The 27,963-nt window shown below is 46.6% G+C and overlaps 1 protein-coding gene across 1 annotated transcript in view; it reads right to left on the bottom strand.

Moving 5' to 3' along the window:
- Window positions 1-27,963, bottom strand: part of Bcar3 (BCAR3 adaptor protein, NSP family member) — a 155,768-nt gene that overhangs the window by 89,045 nt on the left and 38,760 nt on the right. The window lies entirely within an intron of this gene.

Genomic DNA, 27,963 nt, shown 5'->3' with positions numbered 1-27,963 from the left:
TTTACTCTTAATTAGGATGCTCCTGGCAGGCAGCGGGCAGCTGATAACGCTGGCACAGTCCTCATTATTAGGAAAGCACTACTGCCTTTTGGTGTTTAATTAGCAAGTCTGTCAGCAAACATCCTGCAGGGCCTATGCCCTTCCCACCTGGCTGTGCAGCCCTGCAGGAAGATGGGGACTGAGAAACTCCCTTCTGACCCAGCTGTTTGCTCTCCTCTCCTCAATCCCTTTAAGTCCTTCCCTTTAATTACCCAGCTCACTTAATTGCCCTCCCTTCCGCAACAAGCCATGCATTCAATACCAAGAAAGGTCTTTCTAGTAAGACTCAAGGCCTGGTAAGAGCCTCACAACACCTTGAGGAGGACAGCAGTAAACTCCCTCATTGGTTCCAGTTAAGGCAGATGGTCTGCTCGTCTGCTGTGGTTTTTTTTTTTTGTTTTTTTTTGTTTTTTTTTTTTGGTTTGTTTGTTTGTTTGTTTTGGTTTGGTTTAAAATCAAGCCCAGGTTTTGACCTCACAGCTCTTCCTTTCCTGCCACTCTGTGTATTAGCTTTCAGGGGCTCCAAGCCCCCTTCCAAGTCAGAATGTGTCCTGAAGCTTCCGGAAACTTCACCCAGGCAGAAACTTGTACCAAGGGTGAACCTGAACCTTTTCATTCCAGAAGAGAATAACACCGGATGAAACACGAGAGAGGTATGAGAAATCCGAGCGGGATTAGCGGCAAATCCTCTGAGGCCTCGGCCTTTGGCCTAGGTCAGAGCCGCCTATAAAAAAATGGGAGCTTGTTTGCCCAGTGCCCAGCGAGCAGCTTCTATATTTCATCAGGAAGAACAGAGAGCCACAGGCCTCACACACTCTGGAAGAGGTAGAGGTTCTGCCTAGGACACGGCTAGCATGCGCTCACTCGGGGATCCGAAGGCTCTCCAGGATGAGGAAGAGCCGGGGAAGCTGGCTCAACTTCTCCTTACACGAGATTCCTGTCCTCCCTCATGCTTGTTCTGTTGGAGATAAGACTGACTGTTCTGGGAGCTCCTAGGCCCTGTAAGGTCTACCGGAACCATCAGATGGTTAGGTGAGCCTTAAACCGACTTCTGAGATGGCCGAACCCAGCGTTTGTCCAGTTGGTGGGTCAACAGGGTCCTTCAGGGTCTACATCTTGCACCCAGGAGGAAGCACTTTCCTTTGCTATCACTTCCATCAGATGGGTTCAAAGGGTAAGTCTCCAGAGAACCTTTGTTGCGGTGACTCATCAGCCAGGCCAAGAGCCATCACCGAAGGGGCTCAGTTCACGGCCGTTATTCCCTCGGCAGGAAATGACAAGCTCCTTTGGGCTAAAAAACCTCTCCAACCGGCTGGAAAAACATTCCCTGGGCCCAGGAAAAGGAGCACTCTCACTCCTGCATGGAAACTCAGTAAGACTGGACAGCAAAGCGCTTCTCGGTTCTAGCCCTCATCGCCAGCAAAAGAGAGTGTGTCCTTCACAACTATATATTATTGCATGTCTGTGATGTTGTGGGTGGGGCATGTTTACACTACGGTGTGTGTGCACAGCCCAGAGAACTCCGTGACGTTTGCTCTCTTCTTCCAGCTTTAAGCGGGTTCTGGGGATTAAATCCGGGACACTAAGCTTGCACGGCAAGCACCTTTACTGAACCATCTTGCCAGCTCTAGAAATGCATTCTTGAAAGCAAATATGCAAATTACATGGACATAAATTACATAGAATTATGTAGTCCAGTGACTCTGAGTCAAGAAAAACAGAAAAATGGCATTCAGGTGACTGCAGAGTCACTGCTCTGTCACCTGAGGATTGTCGGACTTAAGAAATGACCACAAAAATGGACAAAGACTGTTCTATCAGGATTTAATAGTGGCTTGGTCTTATTTAGTAAGTGTTTCCTGAACACATTTTGCTTTTGTTCCACACACAAAAAAATAATTTCTGAAGCAGCATTAAAAAAAAAAAGAAAACCTTATTTTTCTTCTAAAATGGCCAAGAAGAGACTAAAGTAATGTATTCTTGCAACTAAAGATGATAATTGCATAAGATTCCAAAGCGCCCTTCACTGCCTGGTTATGCTTTTAAATGTCTCCTATCCACCCTGATCAATTCTCCCGCATTCTCTTCACAACGATTCTTCTATTCTAGTTGCAGAGAACCAGAGAACCAGAATGGTGTGTCATTCTGCAGAGAACAAAAGACCAGAGACTCCAGCTTTGGACTGCAGAACCCAGTTAACTGATCACATGGAAACCAAAATACAAGACTTTATAGAGCTGTGTAATTAAACTTGTCACTCGTGCGGGCACACAAAAATGATGAAACCTGGAGAAGTCCTCACTGATGTCTTTCCTGGTAAATGAAATTTAAAACACATCCAGACTTAGGGTTTTCTAAACATCATGCCTTTCTGTGGATAGGGAGGGAGCCTCTAATAGAATCTTAGCACAAGGAAGGGGCCAGCGAGCAGGGCTCTGGGAAGGGTGGTCCTGGGATGCCTTGAAACACTTTTGTCGGGCCACCCAAGAGGCTCGCTTCTTTGTACCAAGGGAAACACATGGTAAGAAACAGGGCCAAGCCAGGTAGTTGGTGTGGTCTCTTGCAGGAACTCCCCACTCCTCAGATCAAACACTGTCCCTACCCTGTCCAAAATAGAAGTCTCAGCTGGCAAAGGGACATTCCCTCACCCTCCACCAAACACACAAAGGAGCTACCCTTAATGCCAGCCTTCCCTTGAGTACCCCTACTAACTAACCTGCCCTCACAGTAACCATGGAAACCGGAGTGGCTTGCCAGCTACGTTCAACAGACATGTGCTTCCTGTTGGCAGCAGCCATTGGCTCCAAGAAATGAGCAAGTGTGTGGACTCCCCTTTCCCAAAGGGTCAGAGCCACCCCAAGTAGAAGCAGGCTCCCCCAGTATGACAGATGTTCTCTCTGATGGGGCATGGTGGGAGGAAGATGGATGCAGCTATTTCTCATTCAGGACATCAGGGGAAATACTACCTGTAGCCTCCAACCCTTTCCTGCCTCAAATCCAAGACATCAAGCGTACATCATGGAGCTACTCTGGGTCTCTGTCAAGCAGTGCTGCGGTTCACTCTTGGTGATGGTGAACTTGAAGACAGCGTCCAGGGCTGCTGCAAGGTCCAGCTAATGGCTGCCCAGAGTATCCATCTGTCTGTCTGTCTGTCTGTCTCTGCTTCTCTCTCTCTCTCTCTCCTCTCTCTCCTCTCTCTCTCTCTCTCTCTCTCTCTCTCTCTCTCTCTCTCGCACACACACACACACACACACACACACACACACACACACACACACACACACACACACACACACACCCCAACCACTGAAGTTCTCCCTCCCCTCAGCATCTTACCAATCCTTTCTGGCTTGTTTTTGGTTTGTTTTGGTTTCCACCAAGTCCGTGACCTGGCTTTGGTGAACAAAGGCATCTTTAGTGAGCTATGGAGTAAGGCCAAAGAAACCAGTTCTCTGCCTCGGGTGTCCCTGAAAAGAGGGAAAAGGTAACTTGGCCTTGCAATGTGATACTCTCCTCAGTATCCCTACCCACTCCCACCACCCCCCATCCCCCACCCTTGCAACTGCTTGGCAAATGCCTGGGAAGCAGCAGCAGGATGAGGCAGGTTCAGGGTAGCTCTGCTTCCCAAGATGCCTGGTCTGCACCTGCCTGGTTCTAAACAAACACAGTGGCCTCCAACTTCCAACTGTCCCAACATGAGCATAGGCAGCATTCACTCTGCATTTCACTTTCAAAACAGTAGTCGGTTAATTATGCAAGACACTGGGCATGCTCTTATAAAATAGGCTTTGCTTTAGAGGACTTCCTCATGCTGTAGGCTAATTAAATATTCAGGGTTAGGCTGTGCTAAGCTGAGACGCCTGGAAGGTCAGGGATATTATTCCTTTTCGAGTTAGGACAGTTTAACCTTCTGGTCAGCTCCTTGGGCCATCCCTCAGCCCTAAGCTGAGGAGCATCTGTAGGGCAGGAGAAGCTGATGTGATTTCTCATGAACACCCTCGCACAAAAAGCCACGGGGGCTTGATGGGACACAGCTGGTCTCAGATACCACCCAGAAAGGATAGGACTGGAGAAGAGGCCAAGATGTCTTCAGGCCAGACACAGCAGCTAAGGCTGTTGAAAATAGCCCAGTATATTACCCTCTGTGCAAATTTAACAGTCCGTTCTTGCTCCAAACAGGAATGCAAGCTGGACGCGGTGGGCAGAGAGCAGGCAGTGTTGTGGAGGTCTCTGTTGCTCTGGGTCCACAAGCACCTCCTGTGCCCTGGTGGATGCAGGGCCTCTAGAAGCAAGCTCTGCACTGGGACAGACACAGACACTCAGGCATCTGCATCTCAGGTTGACAGTTTCCCCCAGATTCCTCAGAGGGGATGAAGGAAGATGGCCATTAAACGGTCTCTTTCAGGAAATGTATTGATCTGCCCAACACAAAGAGACCAAGTACCATCTTCCCAAATAGATTTCTTTCTATTGGACGCCAGGTCCCTGCCCCTCCCCCCAACGAGTTTATGATTCTCCAAATAGCTATTAAAGTTGCATAACTGAGTAATGTGAAGCGATGGGCAGCCTTGGGTTTTCTTTCTTGCTGTGATCTTGTATAATCCTACCCCATATATCACCCCATCGCAACCACCTATTATTTCCTGGTGTCTGCTCAGAAAGGCTTCATTTCACCCACTTCTGTTTCTATACTGTGGCATTAAAGTAAAATGAAAAGAATGTGCATATGCGGGTGGTGTAACTCAGTTAGCAAAGTATTTTCTTTCTTTCTTTTCTTTTTTTTTTTTAAGATTTATTTATTGTTAGGTATACAGTGCTCTGCCTGCACCTGACATCAGAGCTGATTATAGATGGTTGTGAGCCACCACGTGGTTGCTGGGAATTGAACTCAGGACCTCTGGAGGAGCAGTCAATGCCCTTAACCTCTGAGCCATCACTTGAGCCCCGGCAAAGTATTTGTTTAGCGCAAATGAAGGGCGGGATTCCATCCCCCAGCACCGCATAAATTGGACGTGGTGGTGCACTCCTACACTCCCAACAAAACAAAACAAAAGCAGAAGTAGGACTAGTAGAGTAGCATAGGATGTATCAACTTCTCAAACCGTAGCCTCTGGGAATCTGGCAGTGTTGAGCATCTCTTAGTAGAAAGCCACAGTCCATCCTCCCAGGGGAAGAGGCGGATTTGATGCTTGACATAACGTTTCTGGGGGCTCCTGTATATCCCCTATAAGCCCCTGGGGAGTCTAACCCACCCAAGGTGGCTCACCACCTACTTTGCCAGGATACCTCCCCTTGCACACTGACCGTGCAGACATCACACTCAGAGCAAAGTGTGTTTCTGTCATCTCCACTTCTGGGCTTTCTCTGCTGCACACATCACCTTGTCCTTTAATAAGTGTGAACAACATGAACAGCTGACGACGGGCAAAGACTATCAAAGTGGCACAGAGGCCCCTCTGTGCGGAGCAGCGTTCAGGGAGTGCCCCACCCCCACCAGGAGCAGCTGAGATCCTTCCCACTTTACAGGCCCTTCTGTACATTGGCACCTCGACACTGGGCTGTGAGACAGACATCAATATGGCTCTAAAGGGGGTCTGAGCACACTCCAGGCTAGAGAATGCAGCGCCAGTAGCTAGCCGAGTGACCTTGGGAGATTATTTTACCTCTCAAAACCTCAGCATGCACCCCCAAACTTACCAGGTGATCCTAGGCATCAAATGAGATAATAATACACAGCCTGTCCCCCAACACATGGAAGGCATGGTCAGCAAATGTGAGCTGCTTTGCCTCTCTGAAGAAAGGCACAAGAAAACACCCTCTACTGTCTACTCTCAGAGGCAGACCTGAGTCCTCAGAGAAGATAGGCAAGTCACTGCCTGGCTGCTGCTGGTGCTGGGGACCCTCCTAAAAATTATAAACTGGGTATAAAGAGGAGATGGTCAAGAATACATAGCCTTAAAAGTATACTTTAATTCTCAAGTTTAGAACCTGAAAATCAAAATTACACGAGGATCTTGATCACACTTGCTCAGGCCTCTCAGATAGTCTCCTGCATCTTTGTCATTTGATGGGCTGTTTGTGGAAACAGGCAGGAAATATATACACAGCATCTGCCTCCACACACACATATACACACATACACACACACATACCAGGGCCCATCTACTACTTCTAAGCTCTAAACAGGACACCCCTGTCCCAGCAAATCTTACTGAGCACCCATGGGCAATTCTCACGGGATCCGGGTGTTACCTCCGCCCCTTTTATTGTCCCTGTAATATTCTGGCCACAGAATTATACTTCAGTCTACGTTCTGACCCGCTGCACTGCCAATCTCACTCCTTCAACACTTCCATGCTGGGTGGCTGTTGCCATGACAACAGATCTTTGGCTTCTACTTAGATTCCCGGAGAACCAATTCCCAAGTGCCTAATTTATTCATACTGTTCTGGTCCATATTACTGGGTTGTCTGATATCAATTATTTCTAGAACCATGCTGGGTCTAGCCCCATGACGGCTGTGTCCCCGCCCACTCCACCCTTCTTTATACTGCCTGTCTGTATCTCTGAGAAGCCATCCTCTGTCTCCACCCCTTCAGCTTAAGCCTGTGACAGCAGGAATCCTCCATTCACAGGGAATTCCTCCTATGCCATCCCACTCCACCACCACCTAAAGAGGCTACCAAATGCTGAAAGGACCAACTGGCCGTCAAGGAATGTAAGACTGCTGGAGTATGGGACAGGTAGGCACCAGGTAAGACTGCACTCACTCCAACCACGACAGAACACAGTCTAATTAATCCTTTCTCACTATGTTTTAGCCACCTGAAAGAAACACTTCCCTGGGAAAACGGCCTTGTGTCATGTCATGTTAGCAATATCCTGGGTATTATCATCTGATGAATACAATCCCTGATCCTGCATTCTGCCAAAATAGCTCCTAAGAATCAGTCTGGATTAGGAGTTTTTAACTGGGGGGGGGGGGGGCAGGGGGTGAAGTATGGTTTCTGTGATCCCTACAAACTACTGGGGGATGATCTGCTCATCAGAGAAATGGGTTACTGCTGATTCTCAATCCACAAACACTTAGTGACCTAGAAGTCCCCCCTGATTGTTTTCTCACTTAAAACAGCAATTTTGTTTATCTACTCATTTATTTGCTTGAGAGTATGTGAATGTGTGAGTTTAACAGAGAGAGAGAGAGAGAGAGAGAGAGAGAGAGAGACAGACAGACAGACAGACAGAAAGAGACAGAGAGAGAGAGACAGAGAGACACACACACACACACACACACAGAGAGACAGAGAGAGAGAGAGAGAGAGAGAGGGGGGAAGAGGAGGGAGGAGGTGTGGGTGGGTGTGCATGTACAGGCATATAGAAATCTTTTCTCTTCTTCACCCTATGGATCCTGGGATCAACCTTAAGCCATCAGGCCTGATGGCAGGTGCCTTTGCCTGCTGGGCCATGTCACCAGCCTGAGATGCAGAAAGACTTTCACTAGCCAGTAGGAAGGATGTGAACAAAATATCCTAGTGGTCATGAATGTGACTGAGGATATAAACCACTTGTCTGGTTACCATGGACACAGTTTGGCTTGGCAGGGCTGTGACAGGTAAGAAGATGATCCAGGCAAGCAGTATCGAGGCTCCCTTATGGCTGTGAAGTAGATTTCCTGCTTGCCCTCCTCTGGCAGAAGGGCCTTGTTGCTTATCACAGTATATATGGAATATACAAGTCTGATCTCAGTGACCCATTGGCAGCCATGCATGTGGGAAGCTTATGTAGGAAGCTGCTGACATCTTTCTACCTCATTTCCTAGTGTGTGAGGTTTCCCAGGAGACAGTATTATACAGAGAATTCTACCCGTGTCTCATTTAACACACCAGGAGACCAGCATCATATCGCCGTTTCTGTGAGGGCCAACCAGCAGGTCTTAGAGTCAATAATAAAAGCAAGCCAGAACCTGCTTCATCTGATGTGCTAATGGAAGCCCATCACGCCTATCTGCCAGGACAGTCTAATCGGAAGCAACTCCAGAAGGCAGACCTCCCTCATCCAGCGACAGTCAGTCCTGCAGCACAGGCTGAGGGTTCGTCTGGAGCGTCAGGGATGTTGGGCAGCATATAACTGACAGGAAAATGCAGTGCACGGACCGAGGATGCTGAGATCAGAATCTCAGGACCAGGAGGTAGCAGAACCTCAGGTGTGGAGTGAAGGCCAGGAACACCTCTGTGTATAGAAAAACAGCCTGCACTCTTGATGGCAAAAGGCCAGATCTGAACGCTCCCTGCAAGACACTGAATTGATCGGCGGCCTTACTTCCTTGATTGCTGCCAAACCCAATGATGTTCTTCTTCAGAAGTAACATCTAGAAAGTCAATGTTTTCTTTACTCAGTGCCTAGGGTGGAGACAATCGATTGTTCTTGCCCATGTTCAAAGGCTAATTCAGCACCTCCAACCCCCCGCACCCAGTCCCTGTGCACCTGAAGTGTTCCTTCCCACACAGGTGGGAGGGCCGGATGGCGGAACGGGGAGGGATGGGAGTGAGCAGCAGGAACTGACCTAGATAATTCTCTGGAACACCGTGTCTTAGGGTTGGGTCACTGGTGACAACAGACGTGGGACTCTTTCCAAGGACACATGCCAGACATCAAAGTGATGCTTGGTTCTCACAAAGGTCCCACTTCTGCTTTCTCTGCAGTGGTGGCCACCATGAAGGGAGGCAGTGAGTATCCATAATTAAACCCAAAGAAAGTGAAACTACAGAAGGTTGTGCATAGGTCTTAAGAACACAAAAGTGGAAGGACAAGGCATTTCTGCAAACTTTAGCCGCCACATGTCAACACATTATAAGTGTATCCCAAGGAGACAGAGAGAATTAGAAAAATAGCCTACTATGATCCTAAACATTTATGGGGAAATATGTAAATAGCAGATGGTGATGTTGAAAATATGATCATAACAAATTCAAGAGACTAGTGAAAACGAGGCAGTTTTTAATACATGATTCTACAGAAAAAGGGAAACATCAGAGATAGGGCAGGGATGGCTGGTGTGCTGATTTGGCATAAGACAAGCATTTTCAAATGTTCCCTGGCTGTAAGAACTTCCTGTCCCTTCTCCCATTGGCTGGACTGATAAGTTGGGGCTTGAGCCTGCTTTTTCTGATGGGGTTCAGTTACTTAGCAGACTTCCTGGAACCTTCCAAGTCTCAGAGTTCTGAGACAAGCAGGTGGCAGCCTCAGAGGGGTGAACGGGGGGGTGGGGGTGGGGGGGTGGGGGATTGGGTGTGTGTCTAGTGCCTCCTGCTTATCCGCGACTGATGAACTCTAAGCACACCTCATGTCAAAGGTGGACCTAACCATCAAATTCTGACAGTGGCTCTCATAGCTCAAAGCTTGTGATATTTACCCTAGCGATGGATGCGTAAACCAGTCAGAATATTGGACACTGAGCTGTCCAAGAGTGGACATACGACCTGCCTGAGGGGGCTAAACTTCTACTGTGTGATCCATGCTCAAAGTTGGTCTAAGAAAACACATCTATGGGGCTGTGGAGACGGCTCAGAGGTTAAGAGCACCAGCTGCTCTTCCAAAGGTCCCAAGTTCAATTCCCAGCAACCACAGGGTGGCTCACGACCACCTGCAATGAGATCTGGTGCCTTCTTGTGGTGGGAGGCACATATGAGGGTAGACTACTGTATATACAATAATAAATAAATCTTTAAAAAAAAAAAAAAAGAAAGAAAGAAAACACATCTACTACACTGAGAGAGGCAGACTCAGGAAACTAGCATCCCCAGGGGTTTTCCTTACCAGAAGGAGCAGGAACCCAGACTGTTCCACCCAGGCCCTTCCCGATAGGACGTTTACAACTTTATATCACCGTTAAGTTTACATGATCACTTATCATGAGATTCAAACCTGAGATTAATCCAAACACAGGCCTTGATATATGCTATAACCTTTGTTTGTGTCCCGAAAATGTTTTCTTAAAATGTCATCAACCACAGCAACAGGATCTAGCTTAAGGTCAAGGTATATGTTAATGTGCCATGTTGGGCCACACTGCAGTGCCATGTGCTGCCCCTACATCTGAGAAATGCTAAAACGGAGCCAGCATTAACTAATGCTGCACGAAACCGTGTGTAGATCTTCCCGGGTCATGACGCGGCTCTACAATGAAGCATCAGCAACAGGTGGCGATGAACGGTCTCCCTCGGCCTGCTTCAGGGACTTACACAGAAGAACTGAGCTGTCCTGAGCTTTCTGGTGTAAAGAAGACATAATTTGCCTTTTAGGGGTAAAGGAAGGAGATTCTTGGAGCTGGGATGTTCTGTGTCGCTGCGTACAAGTGTGACCTTCGCTCCACACGCAGCACCCTCCAAGGCTAGGGGAAGATATGATCAACATCTTGCAGCCCCCACTCCAGCCCCCCCACCCCCCCACCCCCCACCCCGTGCAGGCATTGGCACAATCTACTATCTTAAACTGCTTGAGGACACTTCTCGAAGGCTGTTTGGGCTATTGGCAAAACCACAGGGCCAGATTCCAGAGGCGCTGGGAAGCCATTTCCTTCCAGAGCGGGGGCCCCTCCGATCAGACCTGAAAGAAAAGCTTTAAGACATGAAATGTATACTATCTCCACACATGCGCAGATAGTCCTTAGTGGCCTGGCTTTAGGTGGACCAGTGTAGAGGACTTGGAGGCCTGGTTGTCAAGCTACATGGCCCTTTGGGCGTTTCCTTCTTCCAGTGCTGTTGCTCCCCTTCTTTCCCAGTGAGGAGCCCCAGCTTCCATTCTGGCTCCCAGCACCAGCTGTTAGAATGACTGACATGCTTAGAAACAAACCATCTCTCATGCATAGTCACCACAATGTCCAGCTCGAGTGTCTAGATATAATAGGGTCGCAAGAGGACACTGAGTAGCAGAGTGGAGATCTCACTCTGCTGTTCACAGCGCCTTGAAAGGAGGAGGTATAAGCGTGGAGGAGGTGACTTCCTGGGAACATGGTTTTTATCATCTTAGATGCAGAAAAGTAGGGACCCTATCCTCTGCTCCCCAAATAGTTGCTCACACAGGCATGAGGAATGGCATGCCACATCAAGGTCCAAGACCCCTCTACACACACACACACACATACATACACACACACACACACACACACACACATACACACACACACACACACACACACACACACACACACACACACACACACGGTCCAAGACCCCTCTATACACACACACCCACACACACATACACACACACACACACACAGTCCAAGACCTCTCTACCACACAACACACACACACCACAACACGGTCCAAGAACCCTCTACAACACATACACACACACACATGCATGCGCTCTATTTGGATTAGGACTTGTCAACTTGACACAATCTAAAATTGCCTGGGAAGAAAGACTTATGAAGGGTGGTTATATTGGGTTGTTCTGAGGTCATGTCTGTGGGGGATTCTCTCTCTCTCTTTCAAAGTTTTATTTGTTTTGATTTTATATGGAGGAAGGAGTGTGGACACCACAGGCATGTAGCGCTCATGGCGGCCTGAAGAGGACGTAAGATCTCCTGGAGTTGGAGTTCAGACTGCTGTGAGCTGCCATGGAAGCGCTGGGAACTGAACCTGGGTTCTCTGCCAAGAGCAGAAAGCACTCTTAACAGCAGAGCCATCTCTCCATCCCTGTGGGGGATTGTTTTTAATTAATTTAGTTGAGGTGGAAGGCCGTGCCACTGTGACAGTACAGCTCCTTGGGTTTGGGTCCTGTAGGTGTGTGCATTTTCTCTCTTCTTCTCTCTCCTCTCCTCTCTCCTCTCTCTCCTCCTCTCTCTCCTCTCTCTCTCTCTCTCTCTCTCTCTCTCTCTCTGGATGTGTTGTGTTGAACTGCCTCAAGTTCTTGCCTAGATTTCCTGGAAGCAGCAGACTATAAACTGGAACCTTAAAGCCAAACAAAACCTTTCTCTCCTAAGCTGCTTTTAATTGAGGTGTTTTACTTCAACAGCAGAAATGAAACTAAGGCAGAACCGGTTCTCACATTGACGCAAATAAGCATCTTTCTCCCTTAGTCGCCAACAACCTGGTATCTCAAACTGGGAGGAGGCAAGCGAGGCAGAAGTCTTGAATTCCCAGCTCACAGCGACTTGACTCTGCTCAAGTCCAGTGTACGTCAGTAAAGACCACGGGGACACAGAAGGGAGGGGAGTCCCTGCAGGATGGCTTTAGCCAAGCACACAGACACCCCTCTCCTAACACAGCCACCTGGGCCTGGGAAAAACCAGAGGCCAGCTGGAGCCTGGGGGCACAGGAAGCAGTCCATCAGCTTCTGCGCTTCTTCTGCACAGAGAGCTCTTTGGAGAGGGTGAATGGAGGCTTTATGTAGTAAGTTCTCATCCACAAGCTAATAAATATGTGCAGTGGCCTCTCGGACCAGGTTCCTGCAGCCTGGACACTGAGGTCATTCAAGAAACAATTAGATGCCATCTGGAGAGAGCTGGGAAATTGCCTCAGAGGGCCAAACAGTATGTTTCATTCCCAGGGTCTGACACATCGTTATCTCTCACAGAGAGGAGAGGATGGAGGCTGGCCAGCTCATCTACCCCGAGAGCACAGAGTGAGCAAGCATTAGGGCAACTGATGACAACTTAAGGACTGGGAGACCACTGCGTGTTTCCAGCTTGCTTCCACTAAATCCATCCCCCTGAGTGAATGTAGCCTTTTACTCCAAGCAGAGTGTCTTTGCTGTGAATTGGGCCTTGGCCTCAACTAAATTTGGGTCTTCACAGCTTTAATATAAAGTAATTAGAGAATAGCAACTGTTTCCAGCCCAGCTCTTCACAGTAAACAGTGATTAATAACTCAGCTGTGAGTCACACAGGGCACACAGTTCGCCCCATTGTAAGGAGCAGGCCCTTGGCTGAGACCTTCCTCTTATTTTTAAATAGAAGTTAATCTCTTCTCTCTATTAATAATCAGTCTTCAAATACAGATGCCACTGTTAGTTAAGGCTGAGATGGAGAGGGTGCAATGTACGTAGATAAATAGCAAAAGGCTATTTATTTGCAGCCTTAGTATTTCTATAGTTCTTAAATGCCAGGATATCCCCTAGTCCAAGGTCCAAGAGACCAAAACTTCTTTTCATAATACTGCTGAGAACTTCTTCGTCTGTTACACTGAGTCAACAGTCACACTGATGGGGCAAAAGCTATGCAGCTTCCCTAAGAGGATGCGAGGCAGAGGCACCAGCTACCCCGATCCTGCCTTCACTCCTGACTGTCCCAGGTCCACCTATGTAAGGAAAACAGAGGCCAACCTAAGACACTACAGATGACACTATGAGAACTGCTCTCTTTACTGAGATAAGGCTCAGGTATATGGGCAACATTGGCTGCCTGGGACAAGACACCTGTGGCCTGCATCACCGATGAAGAGCTGCACTATCATGCAATGCCATTGTCTAGCTAACAAAGTAATGGTGTTCTCACTTGAGTGTTAATTAGCAGACATCTTCTGGGTGTGAGTGTGTGGGGTTGAACAAAGTGCTCTGTTTCTTCAAGGAAATCAACTAATAGTATTTGTGAGCTGTCACGCGAACACTGGGATTTTGAAGGACTTATAGTGACCACCAAGAAGTTCAGAGCTTGCCCATGTGTGAATGACTTTTCTGGGAAGATTAATAAGGATTATCAGCTAACGCATTCTGATAGGATATAGTGAGAGATGCGAAGATCTGCCTGACTCCATGACCAAGGGCCTTCAACTATCCAGTGCGTGGCAGCACCACTCACTCAAACTGAAAGACAGACAGATGGACAGATCTTAAAGAACAGAGTAGTACCAAGGTTCATGGGTGAGGAGTCCATGGCCCAGTTAGCCTCCAGGCAGGGCTACCTCCAAGGTCCAGGTTAGCATCAGCAGGTATCTGTAACCCTCTTACTACAGTATTTCGGCCCTTTTGAACCACACACCTAAGTGGGGTTGGGTTTCTTCAGCAGCTAGACACAAGACATTTGTGAAACATAGCACAAAGCCATTCTTACCACTAAATGCCGATCGTTTCATTAAAAATATGCACTTTATGTTTGTGCATAATAGGCTTATTGTTCATTTAAAATGAATACACTAAGTAAACATAAAATGTCATAAAATAAAATGAAAACATTTAAAAATCCCGCCCTCCCCCCCAAGAAAAGCAACAGTGCATGGTGAGGTGGCCCACACCTGTAATCCCAGCACTTGGGAGGCAGAGGTAGGAGGATAGCTGTGAGTTTGAAGCCAGCCTGGTCTACAAAGTGAGTCCAGGACAGCTAAGGCTACACAGAGAAACCTTGTCTCAAAAATAAATACTTAAGTAAACAAACAAACAAATAAATAAAATAATAAAATAAAATAAAAATTCCCCTGTTGTTGGCTGGGAAGATGCCACCCTCTGTGTTAACCCCAGAAACCATGTAAAAGCTGGCATACATGGGCCTGCTGTAATCCTAGAGACAGGAGTCCTGGGGGCAAGGTGGCTAACCAGACTAGCCAAAATGGATCACCAAGAGATCCTGCCTCAACATATAAGGTGAAAGGAAATCTAGGAAGACATTCAACATTTACCTTAGTCTCCATAGGTGTACACACATGCATGTGTGCACGCACACACACACACACACACACACACACACACACACACGGACACACGGACACATGTCAGCAGAGATACTTGTACCTTACACATGTGGACATGCATGTATATTGCATGCGCGCACACACACACACACACACACACACACACACACACACACACACACAAAATTTCTCCATTTTAATTTCCAACACAATGAGTATAAGTAGTTATAACTCATATAACTAAAGGATTTTTAAAAATGATTCTCAACAATTTTTAACAAGGTGAAAAAGTCTTGACACTAGAGTTTCTCTAATGTATTTACACTGTTTGTTTTCAACAATTAAGCTTAACCCACAAGTTCTCAGTATATTTATGGAGTGAACTATGGTATAAAAAAGGGAATGTTAGGCCAGTTGGTAGTGACACACGCCTTTAATCCCAGCACTCAGGAGGCAGAGGCAGGTGGATCACTGTGAGCTTGAGGCCAACCTGGTCTACAAAGCTACTCCAGGACAGCCAAGGCTACACAGAGAAACCCTGTCTCGAAAAACCAAAAAGAAAAAAAAGGAATGTTGGGGATACACACATTTAATCCTAGCAGTGGGGAGGCAAAGGCAAGTGGATTTCTGTGAGTTGGAGGCCAACCTGGTCTACAGAGTGCATTCTAGGATAGCCAGGTCTACACAGAGAAACCCTGTCTCAAAAAAAAAAAAACAAAAGGGGGAGGAGTGAGAAGGGAGAGTAGTGTTTTAATTTTTATATGTAAGTATTTTAAAGTACTACTAATAAAATATATTAACTGAGAGAAATGTGAAAACACAAAAGTAAAACAAAGCGGAAAAATCTCTTTATTTCCAGGAGAATTTATTTTGCCCCATATGTTATTTAAACTTAGCCGTTGATTTTTGTCTTTTTAAAAGATTTATTCTTACTTATGCATATGTATGGCTGCATGTGAGTGTGTGTGTTGGGGGCACAGGGTGTTCGTGGATGTCAGAAAGGCCATCAGAGGAACTGGAGTGACAGCCAATTGTGAGCGAGGAAATCTAGCTCTACCTTCTTATTACTTTGTCCAATTCTCCTTCCTCCCCAAGTCTCCTGCTATCTCTGGCAGGTCCAAACTCCTATCCTGTCATCTGAAGGCTCGAATGGCCTCCCACCTGCCATTTCTTTCCCCTTCTGTCCACGAGCAGCAAGGAGTCCAGCGTGAACCTCAGACAGCTTCCAGACTCCTTCTGCACAAATTCTAGCCTTTGCTCTGGCACGCAGGCCCCAGGCAACCTGCATCACCCTCTCCTGTCAGGGGCTAGACTCCAGCAGCAGCTGAGCCCGTGCTCTCAGCAGTCCTGATGGCCTCCCTACTGTTCCTCTACAGCAGAAGGATGCTCTTACTTCCCAGCAACCCTCACTAGTTCCCCTTTCCCTTTGACCTCCGTTGTCTGGCCTTTCCACTCTGAAGGTGCGGTCTCTGCCCAGCTCCTTACCCCAACCTCTTCCAGCTCTCTTCCCAGAGGCCTTTTCTTCCTTAGCGCAAAACTCAGTCTAACACAACTGACTTGGTTGTCTTTCTTATTGTCATCCGTCTGCCACCTCCAGAATAGGAGGTCCAGGACTTTGTGCAGGCTTGTATCTTCTGCCTGCAGAAAGCTGACCAGTGGCAGCACATGAGACAGTCTATGAAATGACGTGTACTAACTGCAAAGCTGTTTAAACAAGAGGTGTCTGGAAAAGCCAAACGTCATCATGACATTTTCTTATAAAGAAATTCAGGTTGGGTATCTGTTAACTGAAATACTTAAGTGTTTCAGATTTCAAACTTAAAAAAAATATATATAATATCTGTGCACACAAACACAAGTACATATGGAGAGAAAAAAAGAGAGGAAGAGATCTTGGGAGTAGACCAAAGTCTAAACATAAAATTAATTTATGTCCCAAGTATACTTTATATGCATGACTGAAGATAATTTATGCACTATTTTAATAATTTTGTTCATGAGACAAAGTTACATGGCACGGAAGCTCTTAGTTGTGGCTTCAAGTTGATGCTCAAAATTTTACAGGCTATGGAAGATGCTAGATTTCTATATTCAGACCAAAAGGAGATGAGTTCATGTGCTTAACCCACAGAATAGTGTATAACCAACAAAGCAAGCAACCATTTGATGATATACTACTTTGACAGTAAGTAGATACAAGTCCTCCTGTGTGAGCATCTTCTTAGAATCCCCCAAGATACTGTTTCCTCAGCTTCCCCACTCAAGGAACATGGGGTAACCGTGGCTTCCTCTAAGCTCCTGCGACTCTCTCCTGTCCCAGTCAGCCTGCGCACACGCACTGTCCACAGGGGTCGAGTCTTCCCTAACAGTGTTCAAAGTACTGATTTCTGCCTCACGAAGACCAGCATCCTTCCTGACAAAATGGCAGTTTTTTAAAAAATATTTTATTTATTTATTGTATATGAGGTGCTCTATTTGCATGCCAGAAGAGGACATTAGATCACATTAGATGGTTGTGAGCCACCATGTGGTTGCTGGGAATTGAACTCAGGACCTCTGGAAGAGCGGCCAAGCTCTTAACTGCTGAGGCCATCTCTCCAGCCCCAAAATGGCAGTTTTATCATCCATCAGATCACAGCATAAATGCAAGTCCTTCCAAGGAAACTTTAATGTGGGGTAAAACTTCAGGCCCAAACCCAATCCTCTCCACCCAAACAATGGCAGACAATATTTTAAATAACAAAAGGCCTTTATAACCTCACACTGCCTTGCATGAAGTCAACTCGAACCTCTTGCTCCTGTATGCATTCTAAACATAGCCCTTCTTTTTGAAGCTGAACTATGTTACATTTCATATCAAAAGCTCCCATGTTTAGAAACAGCTATAGACAAATGCTGTGCTGTTATGACACGTAGTGGCCACGAGAGGGCAGAGTTTAATAGCAAACAACTCCAGGGCCAGCCTGGCCTTGGAGGCATCTAAGTGCCTAAGTAGATAGGACTAAGCCACAGAAAATGACAGAACTACATCTCTAAAAATTTAGGACACCTCTTCCTAAATATAAAAGAATTTGTGGCATCAAAAAGTGACCCCAGTTTTCATCTTGAGTAATGGCTTAGCAGAAGGCAGAGACCCTGGTTACACTTAGGAACCTCTCAGCGATCGTGAAAGAGACACACTAGAGGCATCCTGGAGAATTCTTACAGACAGAAGTCCTACTTCATTGGAGAACATAAAGATCTTTGGAACGTTGGGCTTAGGAACACACACCTGTAATCCCAGCATGTGAGAAAGCTGAGGCAGGAGGATAATGGATTCAGGTAGCCTGGGCTACATGGTAAGGCTCTGTTTCGATCTTCATTTAAATGCACCTTGTATCTAGTTGCATGTCATGCAGGCACCAAACAAGCAGGGTCCCCTAGCTTCGGAGCTGAGCTGTTGTTTAAAGTCCAACACTGAGGGACTTACATGGTGACCCAAGAGTGACCCTCAAGTTGCTTTCAGAAGCCGAGGAGGTCCAAGGCTACTCTGTACTTATGGGATGCCAATCACAACCTAGGTTCTGCACTAGAACTCCAAAAAAAAAAAAAAAAAAAAAAAAAAAAAAAAATATATATATATATATATATATATATATATATATATATATATATACACACACACACACATACATACACACTCATTTAGCCCTCAGATTCCTCCATCTACTGTCAAGGAAACCTTCTCCTGAGAACTTCAGGAAATGGCTAGAAGGAACCACTTTGGTGCGTGTATTTGCTTACCAGAATGCTTATGACCAATAAGCACAAACTGTGTGGCTCTAAAATAAAGCTGGGTGCATGCTTGTAATACCAACAAACACTCAGGAGCGGAAGGAGAAAGATCGCTACAAGTTCGAGGCCAGCCTCAGCTACATACTGAATTCAAAGCCAGCCTTGGGTAACACAGCAAAGCCCTGCTTTAAAAAAAAAAAAAAAAAAAAATTCTTGCACAGTTTCTAGATATCAAAAGGGAACACAAGAGCAGTGTTTGCTCAGAGAACAGTACGGCCTCTTCACTGAGGCCTGCCTTTCTACCTCCTTTGCACCCCCCAGGGAAGAGTACAAATGCAGGCCCTCACTACCTCAAAGGCTATGGTCCTGCATTTGGGGCGGCAGCAGGGGCCAGCAAATCCCAAGTACAGTGGGGCTCCTCTGCACTGGGAAACCATCTTCTTGATCACTGCCTACGCCCTACCGGGTCAGTACTCAACTGTAGTTTTGAGACAGGGTCTCTCTCGGAACCTGGAGCTCACTGATTTGGTCAAGCTGGCTAGCCAGCGAGTTCCAGGGTCGGCCTGTCAGGCCTTCCCCAGTGCTGAGTGCTGCTGGGCTCATGGTGCAGCTGTACCCATTTAAGTGATGCTAGGGTCCAACCTCAGCTCTTCAGTCTCGCTTAACACAGCGCTTACTTTACTGACTGAGCCACCGCTCCAGCTCATACAAGGTCAATCTTAATTTAGTCAATTGATTCACGAGATATTTCCAATAAGGTTTCTGGATTAAGGTTCTTTCATAAATACTGAGGTTAGAATTTCAATCTTCTTTTCTTTTTTTTTTTTTTTTTAAAGAGGATCTTCTCTTGACTTGATTATATCTGCAAAACCTTACTTGTAATAGCTCAGATACTAGAAGCTACATCTTCAACATATATTGTTGGTAGACACAGTTTAACTTACAATGGAATCGCAGTACGTGCTTCAAGCCACTTAGCTGTTTTGTCCTCAGAACCCGATAGACCAAGGGAAAGGATGGGATGGTAAAGCTTAAGACTAAGGAAGATGGCAGGCAGGACATGAGGCTAGAAGCAGACAGGGCATCATGGGATTTTTGGGGCCCATCTGTGGGGCTGATTCTAAATGAAGTCACAATTGGGATTCTTGCTTGCCTGTCAATTTTCTAGTGACTTCTCCCGTCCTGTGAAAGGAGGTTCTGGGGGTTCTCAATCTGTGGGTCACGAGGCCTACTACTTACTACCTTTTCAGGGAGGTTGCATATCAGATATCCTTCATATCAGATACTTACATTATGATTCGTAACAGTAGCAAAATTACAGATGTGAAGTAGCAATGAAAACAATTTTATGGTTGGGGGGGTCACCACGGCATGAAGAGCTGTATTAATGGGCCGCAGCGTCAGGAAGGTTGAGAACCCACTGCCCTGGTTAGTCTCAGAAAAGCCTCTGTAAGCCAGGGAGGGCTGCACCTGAGCTTCAAGGCTGAAGCTTGTAACATGGAATCCACATTTGCTTTCTTCTATTCACCAGGCAAACCTGACCCTCAGGCTGTTCTGGCAGAGGATTCTGACCTGTGGAATCTAGATGATCTCTAGTCAGAGCAGTCAGACGTCAAGTACCAGGATGCCCCCACACATCTCCTTACCCGGAGCTGACCGGATTACAAAGCAACGCTGCTCTCCTGCAAAATGCATCTGAGTGCCACATGGGGTTGCGGTGGGGTTGCATTTGTGAGATCACAGGCCTTGCACAAGGACTCCCAGCTGAGCCATGAGGCAAGATAAGGGTGAAGCCGGCGATACGAAGCTGCACAAGGGTAGTATTAGCACGATCTGACCGAATGTTCTGTTTGAAGCCGGCAGTACATCATCAGAGAGGCAGAGGAGGAAGGGAACAGGCGTACTCAGTCTGAGGCAGAGGTCAGTATGCCTCCCTGTGAATTTTTCTGCTAAGCTATGCTGCCATACCACGAGAGCACAAAATTAGACAAACAATACAGAGTGCGGGTCTGGCTGGGCCCCAGTGAAAAAAGTATACACCAAAATGCGAATTTTGCCACTTTTTTTTTAATTAAGGAGGGAGAAAAAGAGCCCCACAAACCTTTAAACTATAGTCTATTTTTAGCCAAAGAAAAAGGGGAGGCGGGCCAGACTTGGCCTTGAGTGGCAACGCCCTCGCCCCTTGCTTTAAACATATCCTCAAGGGCTCATGGGTTGATTTATCATGGTGCTAACAAGGTTTCTGTGTGGGGCTCTCCTTCCTTCTCAAAAAGTGACTGGCTTCTGGGCAAGATCCCAGGCCCTCCTGTGAACCTGAACTGCCCCCAGCTTTCTCTCTCCTGCACCTGATTATTCAAGACCTTCCAGGATCTGGCGACTTGCTTCATAAAATGGCTTCTAAATCTCCCTCTTATAGGCCTGTGGCGACACCTGGCCAGCCTGTGCCCACTGCCTCTCTCTTAGGTAAGCACACTTCATGTCACTGTTATTTCACCTGTCCCCTTTTGGCTAACGTTGTGTATACACAGTAGAGACTCAGAAAACCTCTCCTGATTGAGGCTCCGAATGCAAAAGCTCTCTGAGGACCACTGCCTCCCTCTGCTGGGAGGTCAACCCTCACAGAAGCCAGCCCATGGCAAACCGAACAACTTGTCCGCCTGAGGTGGCAGTCCCAAAGGCCAAAAGAGGAGACTTTCACTTCCTTTTAAAGGCCAGGCTTATTAAGTCTAATTTGCATTCAGGAGGTGTCACCCCGTTTTTAGTACAATTCTTTGTACTGAACTGACAAATGACCAGTTGGGTAATTATTTCTACCATCAAAGACTTTTCCTCCTGTCATTCTCCTGAAGTTCCCTTTTAAAGATGCCCTCACTTTTCCCTTTCAACCACGGACTCATTTTCTGTCACTACAGATGTGATTCTAGCTGGTAGATGTTGAAAGATTTTTAAAAAGTGCTTTTTTAAATTATGCGCACGTCTATGTCCGTGTACGTGCACGTGAGTGCAGGTGCCCATAGGAGGCCACATGTGTCAGAGCCCCGGAAGCTGGAGTTACAGGTTGGTTGTGAACCTCCCAACATGGCTGCTGGGAATTAGAAGGCCCCTATAAGAGCTGTGCACACCCTTAATTACTGAGCCGTATCTTCAGCCCTGCTGGTAGCCTCTTGCGACTACCTTTTCACAAAGCATATTGTGCTTTCAATGCACTAGTGGTTTTGTGTGTCCGCTTCTCTCTCTAGCTGAAGAGGGTGCCATTGTGTGGCTCCCCATAGTTTGTGCACAGCTGAAGCAGACATTCAGGTTGTTTTGCAATTTTTGTCAATGGTGAATAATGTCAAATAATGTCACATAACAAGTATATACACAGAGACATTCATATGGACATATATTTCATGTTAAGTTCTTACTTTACTTTTTTTTTTTTTTAAGTGGCCATATTTCTGTAACCCTGAAGGATAAAATTCTGCCCTATTCATCTGTCTTCCTACCCAACTGCCCCAACGTTCTAAACTGTAGTAACACTAGATTTCCTAAGAATAGCTACAGAGCACACGTTGGAGGCAGAGTGGGCGGAGTCGAGTGTAGGCCCGGAGTTAGCCTGGGCTGTCGGCACCCCCATCATCTGATCTGGTCCCACAGGGGACAGCGCGGGCTCCGCGGATGTGCACACTCAGGCAAAAAACCTGCAGAGCCAGCCAATCGGGCCGTTATCTGGTTCATATAACTTGTTAAGGATCTCACGGAATGCACAGTGTGCCATTGTTTCTGTAAGTCCCTTTCATGACTTTGTGAGCTGGCTAATTCACAGCAGACTCGCCGGCTTTCCTGCTGGAAGAAAAGACTTTCCTCAAAGACAGCTATTTAGCCGTGACCATGGCTGCAGCCGTGTAGAACACAAAAGGGGAGCTGAGGCCCCGCTGCCCCCTCTTCCACCAAGGCCTCCCACAGCCAGGCTGCTCTCGTTCTTGGTGCTGGAATTTCTCAGGATTATTTCTCTTTTCATCTGCTGGGTGACCTAAGGTATCTCAAGCGGACTGCGAGGAAATGGCCTCGCCAAGATCTGAGCCTTTGGCAGACTAACGTCTTTAGGCTTAGAAGACCCTCTGGGAACAGGCATTAACCACACAAAGGATGGCTCCTGGGGGCTTGGGAGGGAGAGGTGGAAGGGGCTCTGGTCCCCCATTCAGCACAATAGCCCCAGTCTTGCGACATTTTTTTCTAACCGCAAGGCAGGCTTGGAGGCTGCAAGTCTTATTAATGCTTACAAGTGGCCAAAAGGAATCCACCAAGGCCGATGACTAGGAACCCAGCCAGGAAGCAAGGCTGCACCCGTCCTGGACACTTCCACATGTGATCCCTGGAAAGCAGGCCTACCCACCAGAAGACACTTGCTTCTTCATTGCTAACTCGAAATACAGGCAGTACACGTTTTCTGCTCCACCAGGCTTTCTAATTTATCTTTCTTAAAGCTAGTTTATTTGAAGATGGAAGAAAATCTATCATAAACATTTGTCTTTGTTTTTTTGTTTTTTGAGACAGGGTTCTCTGTGTAGCCTTGGCTGTCCTGGACTCGCTTTGTAGACCTAGACCGGGCTGTCCTCGAACTCACAGTGACCCGCCTGCCTCTGCCTCCCGAGTGCTGAGATTAAAGGCCTGTGCCACCACGCCCAGCAACACTTTTTTTTTTCCTAGAAGAAAATCACCTAGCCTCGCTCTTGGCGATCACATTCCTCCTCAACTTTAAAATATGCCCAGAAAATGAATTTCAATAAAGTTGCAGTGAGCCATCTGTGTGAAGAAAGCTAAAGAGAGTCTTCAGCGTAAAAGAAGAGAGCTGTGTCCAAGGCTCAGGGAACATCCCTGAAGAGGGGGTGGAAAGCTTGCTAAGACCCAGAGGACCAGGGGGTCTACTGTGAGATTGTGTCTCCTAGGAATGATCGGAAATCTCACCCCAGGTAATTCCACAATATAGCCGCCTAAACAGACCCAACTAATGGTAATTTCAATAGACACACTAATGGGAAAGGGGGGGGGGAAATCTCAAGGGTCCCACGTCTAGACACAGAACTGCAGGCAACTAATAACTACTGACTGAGAGAGGAAGAAATAGCCTCGCCCAGAGATGAACACCCTAATTGGTTTTCCAATACAAAGTGGTCAGCCCTAAAGCCATATGCACACAAGCCATGCTAAACAAGCCCACCAGGCTGTAGTTGTATATTTATGCATATGTGTGTTGCAGTAATAATAAAAAGAGAAGCCATCAGTTTGAGAGGGAGTTGGGGCAGGGATGGGAGGGGCTGGAAAGATGATAGGAAAGGCAGTGATGTAACATATTATTTTAAAATTTTAATTATAAAAAGAAAGATGCACTTAAAAAAAAAAGGAAACAGAATCTATTATAAGCCTATGGAATTTAGTGCAAGGAGCTGGAGAGCTGTTGGAACTTAACAGAACAGGTCCTGGGAAGCAGTGCAAAGGTGACTGCTGCCAAGCTCGACAGCCCAGGTTCCATCCCCAGGACCCATGTGAAGGTGAAAACAGACTCCTGCAAGTTATCCTGATTTCCACACGTGTGTGTGTGTGTGTGTGCGCGCGCACACACACACACACACACACACACACACACACACAAAAGAAATAAACAAAATGTAAGTCACCTACGGCTGGCAGGGATTTTCTAAAGCACAACATAATGGATTATAAACCAAATAGACATGCAAACCTCCAGGCTCCGTAAGGAGCAGAACCAGCAGGTGGCCGATATCCACCAAGTCCTTGGTCCTAGTGTCTGAGGTACAGCTTGGGATGCTTCTTGTGGTCCAGACAAGACAGCAATTTTATAATCAAGTGCGCTGGCAGAGTGGGCAGGAGGTGGCGCCAATCTATAATATAGGCTCTCGGGAGGCTGGGGTAAGAAGGTTACAAATACCAAGCTAGCCAGCCTGGGCTACATAGTGAGTTTGTGGCTAGCCTTAGTTAACTAACTGTCTAAAACAACAACTACAAACCATGATGACAATATAAAGAACTCCTACCTCTTGCCAAAAAAGAAGAAGAAGAAGAAGAAGAAGAAGAAGGAGAAGGAGAAGGAGAAGGAGAAGGAGAAGGAGAAGGAGAAGGAGAAGGAGAAGGAGAAGGAGAAGAAGAAAAAGAAAAAGGGTCTTTCTCTGTTAGCATTGCACTTCAGTCTGCTACCTGTGATGTCATTGCTTACCTGCCACTGGGGCGTGGCCCTGCCCAGGGCTATATAAAAGGACAAACCGTCCTCGTGGTCCCTCTCTCCTCTCTACTCCCCGTTATTCTCCCCTGCTCCTCTCTCTCTGGGGTACCCCTCCTCCCCTTTCCTTCTCTCCCCATGCTCACTTAATAAACCTCATATAATACAATATCTGTTGCCTGGTACCCTATTGTCTTATCATCTGACTTTCTAATTTTTTAAAATCATAACACTCTCATAGACATAGAGATCTCTAAAATGTTTAAATTAGATGAACAAAAACCCCTTCTCAGAGATCTCATCTATGGGGAAGATGGGACCCATAGAGAAAGTGGCAAGTTCAAGGTCACATGATTAATTAAAGCCCAAATATAGACCAAATTTCCCCTTGGTGTGGGAGACCCAAGGGCTATAGAAGTCAGTTACCATTGGAAGGACAAAACGCTAAATTATTACTAACGGTTTTAGCATCTCTAACAAATTTGATCAGATTTTCTAAGCAATCACCTGACATGTCTGAGAATCTGGACACAGTAAGTATGTCTTGAAGTGACTATGCATATGACAAGACCAGGCATGAAGGAGGTGGGCACAAAACACACCACAGCTCTGCCCAGGGTTACTGCCTCTAGAAACTGTTTGCTTCTATTTAAAAAAAAAAAAAAAAAAAGGTTGGTTTTATCTAGCATCAGGTATGCCAGCTACGCAGAGGAAAATTCCAGAACCATGCAGTACTAACCAAGTCAGTAACTACAGGGGAGGCAGCAGGGAAGGTGGGGCCACGGAGACGTCTGCATTCCGATCTCACTGAGATGCAGCGAACAGCAGTTATAATCTGTACAGGAAAGGCTCTGTGATTACATAAAACAGCTAAAGTCCGACCTTCAAGATGACAGTTTTCTGAGCTATTATAGGAGAAAAAAAAATGTGAGGGGAGAATTCATGAAACAAGGAGTGTAGAAAGGAAGGAAAAAAAAAAAAAAAAAGCAAACCCAACACTCTCCAAGTGCAGATGAAAGGCGGAATCAGTAAGGGAGGAGATGACACCCCTGCCCCATGCGGTGGGGTCTACTTCAGATCGGCTATTTATTTTCCTGTTCCGTCCAAAATTCAAATATAGCTTTTAGGGTCCAGGTGGGAGGCCCAGCAGGAAGCCCACCAACCACCCCCGGGGCAGCTCAGCCTGGTGGATTTTCTTGTATGAGAAGAAGTTAGGTAACTAAGCAAAGGTGAACCGGGTCTCCTTCAGTGCCTCACTAATGTGCTGCAATACAACCAGTCCAGTGTGAGGCGGACACAGGACTCATACCGGGCAGAGCCGAAGTTTGGATTCTCTCTCCTCCTAGTCCTGCCTTTCCTGACATGGCAGACTAGCCACCAGCTATGGGGACAGCCTCAGCACTTTGTCTCCCTCATGGCGGGAGGCAGAGGGCAGCATCACCACCTGGAAGCCAGAGAGACTCTGTCTCGCCATAAGCAGATGCGTCTTTTCACACGAGGCTTGGCCACTGAGCATTCTGCTTCTGTTCATCTGACCTTTGACTCTTGCTCATTAGGCCAGTGATGAACCTCCCAGAAGGGCCCTTTATGGACCAATGTGCTTAATATAGAATTTTTTTTTCTTCTCAATGCTTTAAAGACACTGGAGACTGTAGGGAAGAGACAGCTCAAAGTCAGTGTCCACACCGCACCTCCCTTTGTCTACACCGCTTATCTGTCCTCATCTCTCTTCAGCCATTATTTCATCACAAGCACCAATCACCCTGATGCAGGTCTTTCTGACACCATTCTCCTTGCCCTGAGGGGTAATCCCATTGAAGAGGTGATGGAAAGAACTGACTCTAAAAGGTTGATAGGTGGGGTCCTTGGGACCTTGTGCTCAGAGGCCTCTCTCAATGTTATTTTGAAGCTTTATGGGTCATTAAGGCAATGAAATATTCCATACTGGCCCAACCTTCTCCCCAGCCATCTCTCCAGACCAAAGGCAAAGCAAGAAAAAATCTGGGGGCTGGAAAGATGGCCCAGTGGTTAAGAGCATTGGTTGATCTTCCAGAAGACCCAGGTTTGGTTCAAACCATCTGTATCTCCAGTCCCAGAGGATGTTAGGCTCTTGTCTGGCCTCCTCAGGACACACATGTGTGCGCGCGCGCGCACACACACACACACACACACACACACACACACACAGAGTTGATGGGGGAGACAAAAAGAAAAGAAAAGAAAAAAAGCTTTGTTCTATAGTCAGGAAGGATGCAGCCACAGTTTAAAGCTATGACTGGATTCCAAAGAGGGAATGGGAAAACCATAACATACACTACAGGACACCAGACACTACCCGCCCCCGCCCCCAAAACAAAATCTCACTGAAAAAAAAGACTCTTTCCAAGACTCCGAAGGGCAGTTCCATTGATCTTGCCAGGAGAAGGCAGAGAAATCCAGGATAAACGAAAGACACTGAAATCCACTACACTATTCCTTGGTCTATAAAGCTCCACCCCTATGACTGACATTCACAAATGAGCTGCAATAACTCAACATAATACAATAGTCCTTCCTTTATCCTCAGGGATATATTCCAGGATGCTCAGCAGATGACTGAAATCACAGATGGTATCATAGTCTATAGATCCCACACTATGCTTTATCCTATGTGTCCTGCAGGGCTGCTGCGCAGAAACAGTCAATCCAGCCTTCCATGTGTAACACCCTAGTGCTGCCTTCATGTCATCCTCTTAGGGTTGCTTAACACAGGCGCGGCAATACTGTGACAATCATCTACTACCGCGTGACTGACGAATGGAACGGCAGCATACACAGTGTGGAGACCCTAAAAGGATAAGCATCCCACAGCGAGATCTCAAGATGCTACTCAGAAGCATGCAGAATTTAAAACTCATGAGCTGCTTATTTCTAAGATTTTTCCATCTAGTATTTCTGAGTCATGATTGGTTGTAGGTGGGTGAAACCACAGAGACGTGAGGGCCACTGCACTAAAACAGACCACTCTAAAATGGTCTATCTTTAGCAAAGTTCAGCATGGGATTCTTGTATACAGGGGTTTAGAGTTTTGTAAAAGGGAAGAAATGAGTTATTGGAGCAAGGATCAAGGTTACACTTGGTGAACAGAGGGTCTGAGCCTCTGCGGGGAGATAGCCGACCTCTGAACTGGAATAGAGTGACCTTTAAAGCGAGAACTGCAGCTTTTCTAGCGTATGCTGCTTTCTTGCTTTCTTTCTTTCTTTCTTTTTTTTTTTTAAGATTTATTTATTTATTTTATGTATATGGGTACACTGTCTTCAC

This window comes from Acomys russatus, chromosome 23, assembly GCF_903995435.1.
Source record: "Acomys russatus chromosome 23, mAcoRus1.1, whole genome shotgun sequence".
Classification (NCBI taxonomy): domain Eukaryota; kingdom Metazoa; phylum Chordata; class Mammalia; order Rodentia; family Muridae; genus Acomys; species Acomys russatus.
The sequence above is the reverse complement of the archived record's forward strand: the minus strand, read 5'-3'. Positions and strand labels throughout refer to the sequence as shown.